This window comes from Lagopus muta, chromosome 9, assembly GCF_023343835.1.
Source record: "Lagopus muta isolate bLagMut1 chromosome 9, bLagMut1 primary, whole genome shotgun sequence".
NCBI classification, from domain to species: domain Eukaryota; kingdom Metazoa; phylum Chordata; class Aves; order Galliformes; family Phasianidae; genus Lagopus; species Lagopus muta.
In genome coordinates this window covers 19,867,193-19,881,837 of record NC_064441.1, presented here as the reverse complement: position 1 = coordinate 19,881,837, position 14,645 = coordinate 19,867,193, and the positions used below count along the sequence as shown (strand labels likewise).

Sequence of the window (14,645 nt, the reverse complement as noted above, 5' to 3'; positions counted from 1 at the left end):
CCTCACTGTGCTCTGGGCACACAGATGGCTGCAGATGCAGGAGCTCCAAAATACGACAACATATTGCTGCAATCTCCACGTGCATCAATCAAAGGCATTCTGGGGAAATCAGTGCTCTGTGGAAAAGGACTGTTCATCTCCCTTCTAATGACACGATGTGGTGGAGAACAGACACATGGTTTCTGGCCAAGAAATGCAAGATCTGTGGACTCAAGGGCAGAGAGCTTCCCAGGGATGCTGCACCCCAGCCAAGGAGCAGTGATTGAAACCATCAGCAAAGCAGAAAAGAATTGGAAACTCCAGATGCTGCTGAAACAACAGCTTCTCATTTAACTGCAGTTAAGGTTTTCCAACACCTTGCAATGTTTTTGGACGGATCCCTCTGACAAAAGCCAGCTGCCAAGATGTAAAGCGCAGGCAGCAGCAGGTGATGGCAGAATATGGAGAACGGAAATGCAAATATTTGGGATGCTAGCCCAAATCAGAGAGGCTGAGGCTGTTAGAGGCTTGGAACCTCAAGGCTGAGGAGACTCACGGAGATTGGCAGAAGTCTTTTGGCAACGGCCTGAGAGGTGGGCAGGAGGTAGGATGTTTATCTAAGCAAATAGCTGGGCTCCCAAGCTGTGTGGTTTGTGCCCCCATGCCTGGCTGTACACAGAATTAATGCTCTCAAGCAGATGCTCTAATCACCCTCGATCAGAAAGGATCATCTACTCCTAAGGGTGTAAAAACAGAAGAAAAGCCAAGAGGTCAAGTACATTACTGCCTCTCAGATACCTGCTGTACGATCAATAGGTGTACAAAGGTTAGGCTTAGTAAGATTATCACAGTAGAATGATAATTTAAAAAAAAATAAATAAAAAAATAAAAAAAAATGCTCACCAGTGTTGTAGGCTCACAGTAAACTCCACAAAGAGCAATCTCCAGAAAGAGATCCTTCCTTTGTGGTAGTCAGGACATAAATGGGATCTAGGAGAGATGCAGGCAGGCTCCACCCCTTCCAGTAGCACAGATGAGTTGACTTCACCTGTGCTCCTATGGCTGACTCACTGCTTGCCTCAGGTGGTCAATCAGAGGTTCAGGCTGTGATCAACAGTTCCTATACACCTGCAAAGGCAAGGGGGCAAGAGAGACCTGTGCTAAGGCCAGCTGAAGAGAAAGTCTTTAAAGTAGATGTTATTCACCAAAACAGCCAGTAGAAATGAGGTCTCCCAAGGATGAGGTTTGTTCCTCTTCACTACTGGATGGAAGGAAGCCATGTGTGAAGGTGCTGCTTGGCATGAGCTACTAAGCAGTTGTTCCATGTGACCGAGGGTAGCAGGCTGTGGTCCTAATTGGCAAGGAGGGAAGGAGGAGGCAGGATGGAGTTCTTCGTTCCTCCTCCACTGTTCTGAAATCGGGAAATGCCAAATGTTGATATCCTCCATAAATATCTATTTAAAAACATTGCTTCCCCCATCCTTCCTACTGCCTCCCCTCCCACGCTAGCCAATTTATGAGCACAAACACGATGGCAGCTCATTGCTCAGTACTGGCTCATGGCAGTAAAAACCAACCTAGTTCAGAAACTGACCTTCAGCTTCGCTGTTTTTATCTCATCTGCTTTTGTATGCTTCCTCCCCGTGGAAGTGAGTATCCCGAGAAAGTCTTCTGATGAGCCATCTGCAGGAAAGGGCAGCCAACCTCCCACTCCTAAAAACCTGACACACAGAACGCAGATTGAGAACAAAAGGAAAGGTGCTGGAAAGGTTTCCACACCCACTGAAACCAGAAAGCCCACCTCCTAAAGCCTAGTCATTACTATTAATGTTACTTTTAGAGATGTTGAACTTGAACAGCCTCAGATTTCCTGCCCACAAAACTGCCTTGAGCTCAAGGACCCCCTGAAGTGTCTCTTCTCACACTGTTTCTCGTGACCACACACAGTGACTCACAGAGGGGTCACAGCTTCTCATCAGGACCAGCATGAGACAATCTAGTGCTTTATTCTCCAGGCTGAGCCTGCCTCAGTGACATAGATCTTCTGAAGCTAGGCTATGCTGCCCTGCAAGAACACACACCAGGCACAAATCTGGGGCATGTGCTGCTGCCACTCTGGATGTATGGGGCACCTGGCATGTAGACCAAGCTCTCTGATGAAAAAGAGGAAAGGAAAACTCATTAGAGAGTCCTGCTGGCATCTTGACCCAGAACAACTCTGCAGCCTCTAGACAAGAGCAGGTCAAGTGCTTGGCCTGCAGCAGAATGAGGATATCTGAGCCTGAAAAGAATTTTGAGCATCTTCATAGTGAACTTGGAATGGAAATGCAGCTCCAGGGAGGCTGGAATGAAGGGAAGATCTCAGGCTGCAACCAGTTGTGGGTTGCCCCAAAGGCTATGGCTGCAGTTTTGTGTTTGTGCAGCCAGCATCTGTCCATCTCAACAGGTTGAGCATGGTACAATGTCATCTGCATCCCCTGAACACTGCCAAGAACAGGTTCCAACAGCTTCAGCTCCATAGGGAGAAAATTCCACCACCCCACAATCTTCCCACAGTTCCCTCTTTTCATCCATCTTTACCTCTCATTAGCTCCAAAATCCTTTGGTCACCATCTTCTTACAAGGGCACTTCATGCCAGAAGCAGCTCAGCTGTTTGCTCACCTATTCTTGAAGATGAACTTCACCCTCCAGGCCATCCTATGAGCTGATACACTGGCACAAGAATCCAGAGCCACATGGGAGATGAGGTCTGAGCAGGAAGAATAAGTGATTTTTCAGACTGGTGTATCTGAGCTGGCACCTGTGATGTCTGTCAGGACTTCCAGCTGGAAACCTCATGCTCTCCAAGAGTAATTTTGGACATCTGGTTACGTCACTACTGTCAGAAATGTTCCCATCTTCAGAATTCCTTTCTCTACATGTCTCTGTTTTGTTTTGTTTCATTTGCCCGTGTTCAAGGAAGCCACATGTTTTAACAGAAGTAATTTAGATGTTGGCTTTCAGTAACATTTCATAGAATTGTTAAGGTTGGAAGACCACTAAGACCACTGAATCCAACCACCAGCCCATCACCAACTTGCTCATTAACCACATCCCTCAGTGCCACATCTATCCTTCCTCTCCAGCAATGCATACAGCTGGATCCACTGACCCAGTCCCTCACTTGGTTTGGCTAGTTTGCCAATGTAACATTTCAGCTTCTCATCTCAAAATGACTTTCTGGAAGGAAGTGCTCTACTTACATTAAAAAAAACGTTCATGTAAAGCATTCTCCAAGCCACCAAAATGCCATGGCTCAGTCTAACCCATACCAAAGTCTGTACAGATCTTGGTATGATGCTGTAACCACAGCCAGTGAAACATACCATCCTGTTCCACCCTTTAACCAGGAGGAATGTGAGCAGATTACTTATTACCTCAACTCCATAGCATCTCATCTCCCATCACTTCAGCTCTGCCCGTAGCTAAAGGCAGGAGGCTACTACAGATGCACCAATTATGTACAGCATCAAGACATGTAGTTGCCCTTCTCCAGAAATCTTTTCACACACCTGAAACCTCATTTCCTCCAAACCCCAGAGTCCCTCCCTCTTCAAGTGGTGCACAAAAAATCCTCTCAGTTCTCTCACCTTTCACCCTGTGAGTCTGCCTCCTCCTAATAAGCTGTTAGGCAGGAGCATCTTTTTGGAGCTGTGTGTTCTTCCACAAGACAGCAAGAGGGAAGCTATTTTCTGATGTAAAGATAGTTTATCTCCCTTGACAGATTTCAAGGCAGTTTTAAAACTCCTAACAATATGCTGGGTTTTCCCCATTACAGTTCTGATGGCGAAGGTACGATAAGACATGTCACTGTTATTAACCTGAAAAAGTTGCAGAATTCTTGAGAGGTAACCCAAAGCCCATTAAAATTCTCCTTGTAACCCAGGGGTTGCTAAAATAAAGTGCGATGTCTTAACGATGCTGCTGCCTCCTCCATCTGGGTGTGCAGACAACTTCTCTCCTGGCCACACAGACTGCGTGCCTGGAACCACCCAGCCTCAGTGCCTGCATTCAAAGGATGCTCAATTCTGCCTCAAATTGGCTCTTCCCTGTGCCCAGCCCTCACGTTTGGCCAGTCCTCTGCCACAGATTTGCTCACCAGCCACACTTAAATGGATTCTTCTGTGCACTGAAAGTGAAGGCCATCCTTCCTCCAGGACTGTGTTGCCTATATCTGAAGCAAGATGTTTTTCTTCAACATCAGGAACTCATCCTCACTGGGAACACAGGGGCTATCTAAAAAGTAATTCCAGATTTTCCCGACCCTTATTTACCACACTTATTTAACATTTTAATGGCAGGGCCATTAATAGCATTTCTCAGAGCACAGAGCCAGAGCTGGGTTAGCAGGACAGTGCTCAAGAAGGTGATACAGCCCTTTTTTACAAAGACCAGCATCTCCTCAGGATGCATCACCCCTCATGCTCTTATCTTTAGGCTCTCCTGACAATGCCCAGAGCTGAATACCTTATAGGCAACCTCAGATTTCAGTTTGCACCTCTCCAGGGCCCTCCTGCTGTTCATAAAATCAGGTCAAGGTGTTTCTGATTATTGTACATTTCCACGCAGACAAGTTTTCATAAAATACTGCTTTAGCGTAATGATAGTTTGAGTTTCATGCTCAGTCTGTATGCAATTTTACTAGCAGATTTGACTGAAATTAATGGGATACTCGCCAGAACAAGAAATCACCCCTCTTGCCCATCAAATAACAGCAAGAGCTGCAGGTTTACCAAACCACAGCACAACGACACATCAGCATCCAACACCAGCTCTTTGGTATGCTCTTTGATAAAGGTTGTCAAAGGAACTTGGTGTTAAGGGTATGTGGGGAGCACACCCAGCTGTAAGAGGGACAGCCCAGAGCAGGCGTGGTGCCTCAGCAGCCCTTTGGTGGAAGTGAAAGCATGCTGTGGTTGGATTCCTTGCATGGGGAGGGAGGAAATACCTGGAGAGAGAGCTTCTGGCTTGGCTCCCAGAGATTCCGGGTCTCAGCCTTCCAATGAACTTCTTTGCTAATTATTGATTCTTCTGCATCTTGGCTGTCTTGGCATCTTGGGAAGCAAGACTGTGGGAGGAAGGAAGGAAGGAAGGAAGGAAGGAAGGAAGGAAGGAAGGAAGGAAGGAAGGAAGGAAGGAAGGAAGGAAGGAAGGAAGGAAGGAAGGAAGGAAGGAAGGAAGGAAGGAAGGAAGGAAGGAAGGAAGGAAGGAAGGAAGGAAGGAAGGAAGGAAGGAAGGAAGGGAGGGAGGGAGGGAGGGAGGGAGGGAGGGAGGGAGGGAGGGAGGGAGGGAGGGAGGGAGGGAGGGAAAGTTCTATCCTGCACAGCGCTCACTGTGCTGACTGTAACAGCTGAGCGCACGCTTTATAACTACAGCAGAGGCAACATGGAAGAGTGGGTAAAACACTGCAAAAAAAAACCCTGCAAAGTCCGACACCCCAATGGATGTAATCACAGCTAGGGGGCAGGCAGAAATAATAAGTGATTTGGAGATAGAAGAATCAATGATCTGACAAGATCAGTTATTGCTGCCTTGAAGAGCACAAGTAGGGCAGCAGGCTCTGAAGGTTAATAGTGCTATTTAGCTGCAAAAAATAAAGTAACTTTCAGAAGAATTGGAAAAATAGTTTTCCCAAAAAATGCAGCAGATACTTGAGGGGTTTGCAACGTGCCACCAGGCTATATGCATACACATAAAATTGGATGATGGTTTATTTTAATGCTTTGGAGTATTATTTTTAACTCAGACACGAGCTTAAGGAATGGTTGAGGTTATCCTGAATTTCTAGCCTTGAGGTTAATTGACAATTGTCTCTGAGAACATCTCTACTAATTGGTAAGCTTGATCAGACTTAAAATTACTAAGACTCCATATTTGGACAAAAAATATCTTCCCAGAATCATAATGTACAATTGAGTTAAGTGACCTCCTTGCACCATTTTGATTGCTATGCCTTATAACTTGAATTTGATCATTCCTTTCTCACACCTTTCAGTGTGCCCAATGTTAAAGAACCCAATGATTCTTCCATTGAACGTCATAAATTTATTTCTCTGCTTCCCAGCCAACCACCCCATTTACATTTTATTTCATTACTAACATTAATGAAAAAAATAATAATAATAATCTGAAACCTGCTCCCGATTCTTAAGCAATTTGTGCAGGTTTGCACAGACAAAGAGGGTAGAGAGGAGACTGCTGCAAACAGGGATCCCCAACCACAGCTCTGCCACGGTCATGGGTTGGTAGACATCTCACTGTTTGTTTTGACTTGCTCTCGTGTTTGCTCCTTCTGGCAGGTGTCAGATCTTTACATGTTTGCATAACTCAGCACGCAAGCTGGCACTGATCTCAACCGAAGCTCTTGAGTTCCGGTTTCATCAAAATGCTAACAAATCCAGAGTCTGTTAAAAACCACCCGGCTGGGCTTGTTTTGCATTCATATAGATTCAGCTAATGAAAAAAATGGGAAGTAAGCACAGATCTTGGGATGTTTCCTCTATACATTATTCAGACTGGCGATGCCATACTGCCTTGGCCAGGCTAAGCGTTTAATTACAGATTCATTTTCTTTTTGGTTTCCTGATGACATTTAATCCTTTCAGCCATTATAAATGACTCTGGAGCCGGGCACTCTTTAACCAAGGCACACTTTTTTTTTTCATAACCTCTCTTTTATTGGAACATTTAAGGATCCTGATTTTTTTTAATCAAAGCTCTGGGTCAAATTGACTGGCTGGCACAAACAGACCTGACTGCATTGACAACCGGGGAGTTATGTTCATTGAATATGCTGCCTTCATTTTTCGCCTCAGAAATCAAAAGAATGGCTCTTTTCTTGCCAAGCCCCTTTATATCCTGTCCTAGCAGCAAGCAGATTAGATTTTCCCCACTTCTCTTCCCCTGCAGCCCTTGTCCACCAGGACTGGCTTTTATTTTCCCACGCTCTGTCATCTCCCCTTGTGAAAAGTACCAGAAGTAAATATTTCACTCCTTTCCTCCTTTTTCAGAGAGTAGCTGAAATCCAGCCAGACTGTATAATTGGATTATCCTCATCCAAGGATACAGACATCTATCATTTACTGACTCTTAAAGTCAAACAAGTTATGCAGAGCTCTGTGCAGCACTCCTTTATTCAGTCAGGCTGCTGAATGGGAAATGACAACGGCAGCGCGATAAATTTTGGGCCCTTACAAGATGCTGACTTTGAATGTAGATTTGCAGGCACAATGCAGGGCCCTGTCTCCTTCCCACTTCTTCCCCAGTGGTCTGGTTTGGGCCACATTCAGATGCACAACACACAGATGTGGCATTGAATGTCCAAATCTGAAGTACACTGCGATGACTTCGGTCATGCTTAGCGGACCTGATCCAGTGGCTATGGAGCTAAATGAAAGACTCTGTGGCATGCTGAAATCTGGTGAGTTCAGCTAGCTTTGGACCAGGATTCATGTGAGAAATTGTATCTGAGTCTATCCCAAGGCATTTACCTGCACTGGACCGCTGGGCACAGAGCTGCACAGCATGGCTGCGAACACGGAACATGCTCACCCCCCAGTACATATTTCTCCCATCTCCCATTAAATGCTAGAGGTTGATTCTGACACCAGCACTGTAGGGACAAACTTCAGCTGTTGCTCTTGCTGCTGTGAAAAGCACAATATCTGTCCTTCAAATGCTGCCCAGCCTCTGGAAAACTTATTGGGTGCTCTCTGAGTACCAAAGAACTGCTCAGAATATGCCAAACATCTCAGATTTCCTCTCAAGAGCATCTGTTGTCCTCATGTACACACCTCGCAGCCCTCTGCTCTGTTTCTACTTATGCCTCAGCTATTCCCTGCAAAGCCACGTCAGTGTGCAGCGTGGCAGTGGCTGGCTTTCCATGCAGGTTACAGATGGACAGGGGACATCATCACGCAGGAAATCTGTTCTTTAGGAATTCCCTTTAATGCTGTCACTGCAACTTGTCCATATGACTATCAGGTTCCTTCTTCTAGGAACTTGAGTTTCCTACAGACTGACAGCAGGCTTGGAGATAATTAAATACTGAGAAATCCTGGGGATAGAAAAAATATGCAGGGAATGGGGGAAAGAGTGCCAAATTAGTGCCTCAGCTGTCATATGAACTCAGAAAATGCCTGCTCTGCATGGCAAGCAGGCCTCTTCCCTCTGCATCCACACAAACAAGCCATCAAGCACCCAGCCCCAGCAAGCTCCTGACAGCAACTGGTTAAATGAAATGGAGGAAGGGAAGAGGAACAGGGGCTGCATGGGAACAGCTAATCCTATGAGGGAAGAGGCAGAGGTCAGGAAAGTAGGGTACAAATCCAGTGGCTCATTAGTTCTGCTGTTTACAGAACGATTGCCTGGTATCACCTTCACTGCTAGCTGCTGAAACAGCAATGTTTAGCTCAAAAAATCACAAACATCTTTTCTAATACCTTACTGCAGAATAACACCTTTTTAGCAAGCAACAAGGCAGCAAAATAGCCCCAAAAGTCAGGAACAAGCTCCCTCCCCCAGCAGCTGTGAAAACAAGCAAGGACAGAGAGCAAAAACACAATGTTTAGGTCCTAAACCTAATTCCACTGACATTGGTGGGAAAATGTTTAATACCTTCCAGTTGTGACCCGGTGCTCCCATGGCCAAGTTCAGAGCCGGGAGCAGAACAGGGCTGTTTCTGCTTCCAAGGGTTATTAAAATACACACATATTCAAAAGATTACCCAGGTTACAAAGTCAGAGATGCTCCCTAGCAGTGAGTATGAGCTCTGAGGGACCAAAGTTAAGTGACACAAAAATGCAGTCAGGCTGTACTGCCTTCACCAAGAGGTGATGCAATTAGAAAGGAGCCATCACAGCAATACTCCAGGTCCCACCTCTCCATCTTCTGGCACTTCCAACAAGTCCCACAAGGGCACCTTTTCTCTCTATTTCTCCACCAACTGTCCCCTCTTCTGTCATCATCCCTCTTTTCTCCCCAGTGCCAGCCACACATCTTGACCCTCACACCTCATCTTCTCCTCTGCCTCTCCCTGGGAGCCTTTTCATAAAGAGATGTTTCCGTCTCCTCTTTTTTTTTCCTTTTCCAGTCCCCAAAATGCTGAAGAGATGCTGGCTGGCAATGGCCTCCCATATTTCTTCTGCTGAGCTTCCCACTCAGCTTTACCATCCAACCTAATGGACTTGCTGGAGGCAACTTCTCTCTCTGGGAGAGGATGAGAAACCTTTGTGTGCTGGCCTGAACTTCATGCCCCTGACTTTGCAATAGCTAACAGGCAACTGTGAAAACAACTGCAAAATCAAGCACAGAAGGTGGATGCTCTTTGGAGAGGATTGCTCAGAGCATGAAGGATAAATGAAGTCACAGGGTCTGCTTTGGAACAGCCCCTTTGAGCACAGAGAGCTTTGAGCAGGCAGCACAACAGTCACTTGAGAAGCTGTGAAAACTCTTATTTCTGCAAAAGCTCCGGGCTTGAATCTGACTTGTTAGTCTGGTACCCAGGAGATCATGACAGAAGCAGCAGGATCTGTGTGCCTCTTCTTCCGTGTGGTTAGCTGAGGGGTACAGACACTGCTTCTGCCAGGCCTACAAAGCTCAGAAACTCATTCACCATCTCCATATCACAGAATCACAGAATCACAGAATGTCCAGGGTTGGAAGGGACCTCAAGGATCACAAATCTCCAACCCCCCTGCCACATGCAGGGCCACCAACCTCCCCATTCAATGCTAGACCAGGCTGCCCAGGGCTCCATCCAACCTGGCCTTGAGTACCTCCAAGGACGGAGCATCCACAACCTCTCTGGGCAGCTGTTCCAGCACCTCACCACTCTCTGTAAAGAATTCCCCCCTGATATCCAACCTAAATCTCCCCTCCCTCAACTTAAAACCATTTCCCCTTGTCCTGCAGTTATCAACCCTTCCAAAGAGTTGATTCCCCTCCCCTCAGTAGGCTCCCTTTAGGTATTGAAATATACATGCTCACAAGTGAGAACGAAGCCATCAGGCTCCTGGTTGCTGCAGTGAAGAACGAAGGAAAGAGGGAAGTGAAGAGCACTGTCCTCCAAATCACCGCGAGGCAGAGATTTGTCAGCTGCTCAGGGGCATGGTTTAGCAAGCACAGTGGTGATGGTACAGCAGTTGGATGAGATGACCTCAGAGGTCTTTCCAATCATAGTGATTCTGATGTTGTCTGGAGTTGGCCCTCTTCTTGAGTTTTCCTGCCCCATACCCAGCCTGAGTGTCACAGATCAGGAGAACCAAACTTTGCACAATGTTTGACACAACATGGGCATGTGCTGTTCCAGCATCTCACGCCAGCTCCATCAGTACACGCTCATACAAAGGAGCACAAACTCTTGCTGCAGTACTCTGCCTCTCTGGCAATGCATGCCAATTCTGTTACCTTTTTCTAAGGCTAGGCCAGTCCTGAGCAAGGGCTGCTAAGCAGCACAGATTGCATGCCACCCAGTCCAGTCTGTATGGCATATGGCTGTACTGGTTGAGGAGCCTACAGGATTCGTTGGACTCATAGCCCACCCACTGCCCCAGAGCAAAAGCAAAAGCAATGAATCAACCAACCCCCTTGTGTTCATCAGGTCTTCCCTGTCATTTCCCTCTTGACATTTCCATAATCCTACTGTGCCTGCAATTAAGAATTTAAACAACACGCCTGCTGCTTTCCTCCTCCTTCATAACATGGACTAACAGAACTCCACAGGCACCAACTCCTGCTGAAATGAATTGATAAAAATGAGCATCCGAGGTCAGAGGGTTTTTCACAGCTGCCGAGGGATGCGAGAGATAAAAGGACAGGAGTGTCAGAATTTCTTCCTCAGGATGTGAAAGTGTAGCACGCAGCCCGATTACATATTTATTTATGGGGAGATACACTGATAGCATCTGTCAAACCTCATTGCAGAGCTAGGAACTGTGCAAGTCAAACCGTGCTCAGCCCTGTGAATTGCCTCACTGGCTCCAGCAGCAATCACTACTGAGGCAGTAGTGAGTGGGTTTTAAGGTCAGAGGAACCATTCCTGGTAGAAGCCAAGGCACAGCAGCAGCCTCTCCTGCCTGCAGAGCCGCTGAACCTTCAAATCAGAGACAGCCTGCGGCCACAGGCAGCCCAGCTTGCAGCAGTCTTTATTCTAATACCAATTATTTTGTACTAGGGTCAAACTCAAAGATTGAATGGGATGGAGAGCAGTCTCCAAACTTCCACCCCAAGTAAATTCTTTCCATGGCATCTACAAGAAAATAAATCCTCCACAAGCCACTGTACCCCAATCTGGGTCCTGTGCACTCAGTCTATTTTGGCAGGATCTCCCTTCCAGCTACAACATCTTATGGAGGGTTTGTGGAGAACAGAGAATGCTCAGTCTCCACCAAAAGCTGGCAGGCCCCATTGGTACATCAATGACACTCACAAACCCAACCACTTTTTTATACCACTCTTCAACATTTGGACAAGATTTCTCCTGCATATGAACCAGATCTTGTTGCACCCTTCCCAACAGTGCTTCACTCTTCCTTCCAAGTGACCAAGACCCTGTTAACACATGTTAATAGTCCTGACTGCTCCTTTTGATGCACATATTCTTACAGCACTATTACTGCTACCGCCCATTTGTCATCCTCTAATGAGCACCTCAAAAATTCCTCATCATCTCCTCTAGTTTTGACTGACCTATACAACTGTGTGGCATGCACATCTTAAGACATTTATCAATATGAAATTAAAGTGTTAACTGCAAATAATGAATACAGAGACAGGGACAATAAATGCTCATTATTTTCCCATTATTTTTGCTTTGGTGATATGTAAATTAACCAAGGATCTTTACAGTTCTCTATTTTGACAATTCAATGGCATTAGACCTTTCAGCAGTTGCTTTAACAAGTCTAATTTGCTCTGCTTATTTTCAAGAAATTATGCCACTAGCAATTTGTCTATTTACTTACAGACTGAGTGCCAATGGGATTTTAAGTGTATTCCTGCTTGCCCCAACATAAAGGCTCAGGACTTTTCCAGCTCCTGTCCTGAGATTCTTGTTCTGAAAAACACAAGATAAGATAAAAATAATACAAAATCCCAACCTTAAAATAAGACGACCAGGCAAAATCTTTTCACTGGTTCTTTTGCTTAGGAGTACAGAAGAAAAAGGAATCCCATGTCTTCACTCAATTATTTCTTATCAATTTCATTGGCTGCGTTATCCATGTGTATAATCTGGCAGAGTGGGATGAATTCATCTATTATTTACGTATTTATCTGTTTTCTACAGTTGGCTGCCATCCATTCTGCATTACTGGAGCTCTCCATACCTGCCATTCAGCTGATCTCAATGACAGCCAGCTGTGGCAGAGGACCAAGCCCACTGTGATGCACCACAGCACGAGTCCATCATGCTGCTAATAACAGCTTGATGTCACTCATCACATAACTGCAGGGGGAAGGTGGCAAAGAAGTGAGCCATCCTCAGGAGTTGATGGAAGACTTGCACTGCAAAAAGGTTTAGCTGGAGAAGCACAATGGTGTTCCAATTTAATTTGCTCCTCTTCAGTGTAGGAATCTTTCAAAGCAAAAAACCCAAACTTATTGAGGCACCCTATGAAAACACAGTCTTCAAGAAGTCCATGTTGATACTGCTTCGGATTTCACATTGGGAGCATTCAATGCTGCAGCAAAGGGTGGCAGAAGAAACAGAAGTGTCTCAGGATGCATAAACAGTAATTAAAGTGTTGTACTATCAGACTGCTGAAACGAGGCAGCATTCCTTAATGCATTGCAAATCACTCTGCTTCCAGTGCTGGCACGTATTGATCAGTGTGCTCCAGTAGTTTCACCTGCACACTGGCCACTAGCCCTGCTACAATTAGACACGTTGAACGTCTGTCTGTGCAGGGACAGACAGACATCTTTCTATACTGGTTCATACCCAAACCAAGGGCGGATAAAGGATCTTGTCATTCGCCTCAGCAGGAAGAAAAAAAAGCGAGTGTTGTCAACCATTTTGATCCAAAGGGTCACAAATCCAATCACTTTGCCCTATCCACAAGCTGCTAGATGAGAAATCCAAGCAAATAATACTTTTTTTTTTCCCCTTTGATTGATTTGCACATTGTGAAAGTTGGGGGCGAAAAGAAGAGAACAAAGGGAAACCTATTCTGGCTTGACTACAATATCTGCTTCAACAAAATTGAAAAAGTCTGTTAGGAGCATTGCTAAACTTCTCCAAAATCAAGTTAAAGAAAGGCCTGCAATGAAAAGTCAGCTCAATGAAAAAGAAGCAAAAAGACAGACTTCGGAAAACATTAGTAGAAATACTTGGATTTTTCTCCCCATGGTTTTGTGTTCTGTGACAATCCAGTCCAATCACTCAGGTGTCATGATTGTGTCAGCATTAACAAGCCTTCATTTCGTGCAGAAGTAAATAAAATGCATTGAAACATCTCCAAGGACACTTCATATGTGAAGCAGAAGTCCATCTCTGAAAACAGCAAGAAATCAGTTTCCCTTAAACACTTGAAACGCAAAGCAATGGCTTTCTCAGGTTGCCCCTCCTGCAGATCACAAGGAAGGTGGGAGAGCTGTGATGGGGATGCACAGTTCTCCTCCCTCTCTTTCTTCCCCAAAGGGCATTCTGCTGGGCAGCATAAAGCCACAACACACAGTTGCACTTAGCAGGCAGCAATGCCCTTCACTCACAAGGAAACTGCACCAGCATCTGCACAACCTAGATGCTGGATTTTTAAATACAGCTGAAGACAGCTGTAGGTGTTTGACTCGTGCTGCCTTGCCTAGGCATGTCCCTCAGCAAGGAAGCACGTGTTGTACACCCGCATGCCCCCAAATGTCTGTCTCTTAGAAAGCCACACACAATATTACATACTGGCACCACAGAATGGCCATGCACCTTCCACACGACCATCAACTTGCAGGACAATACAAGGCTCTGTTAACCTTCCCTTTGTAGGCACCGGATAACATGCATATTCACTATGCATATTCACTATACTCATATCATAGTCAATCAACATGCTACTCTGATGAAGTTCCCTCGTGTGTTCCACAGAGGGACAAGAATGCCTGCTAGCAGGAGCCCAGCCACAGGGCTACACCTGCAGCTCCAGCCAACTTACAAAAACCTGCCTTACACATACAGACCAAGCCTGCCCACTTTGAGAGCAACTCCCCAGGGGAAGATATTTCAGCATGGAGGTGGTTCTGAGTGACAGCACCGAACAATTCCAGAACTGCAACAAGCAACACATAGAGACTGAACAGAAATGATCAAAGTAGTGCTTGCAGGTAGGCTGCAGAGCTCACACCTCATAGCACATGGACAGGTCCAACAGCCAGCGTCAGGGGTTTTGGAAAGCAATGCTTTTCTCAGCCAGAAAGTTCCTGTATGGAGCATTCAAGTCCCCAGAGGTCTGTGTGTCTGCCTGGAATCACAACGCACAAAAACGACTTGCTGCCTTTGGTTACTGGTATCATGAAATAACAGCTCCCTGCTATCAGAGTGCTGCATGGAGGGAATAGCAGGGAAAAAAAAACAACAACAAAAAAAACACACCCAAAAGCACAAAAAGCCTATAGCTGCTCAATAGAGGACTCAGAC

General features: G+C 45.8%; 1 long non-coding RNA gene across 1 annotated transcript in view; it reads right to left on the bottom strand.

Moving 5' to 3' along the window:
• LOC125697505 (uncharacterized) overlaps window positions 1-1,732 on the bottom strand; it is a 102,592-nt gene extending 100,860 nt beyond the window's left edge. Inside the window, exons 1-2 of the long non-coding RNA XR_007378814.1 lie at window positions 1,574-1,732; window positions 883-1,390 (exon numbers count right to left, since the gene is read on the bottom strand). This is a non-coding gene — a long non-coding RNA (uncharacterized LOC125697505). The remainder of the gene's footprint in view (window positions 1-882; window positions 1,391-1,573) is intronic.
• Between the last annotated feature and the right edge of the window lie 12,913 nt (window positions 1,733-14,645).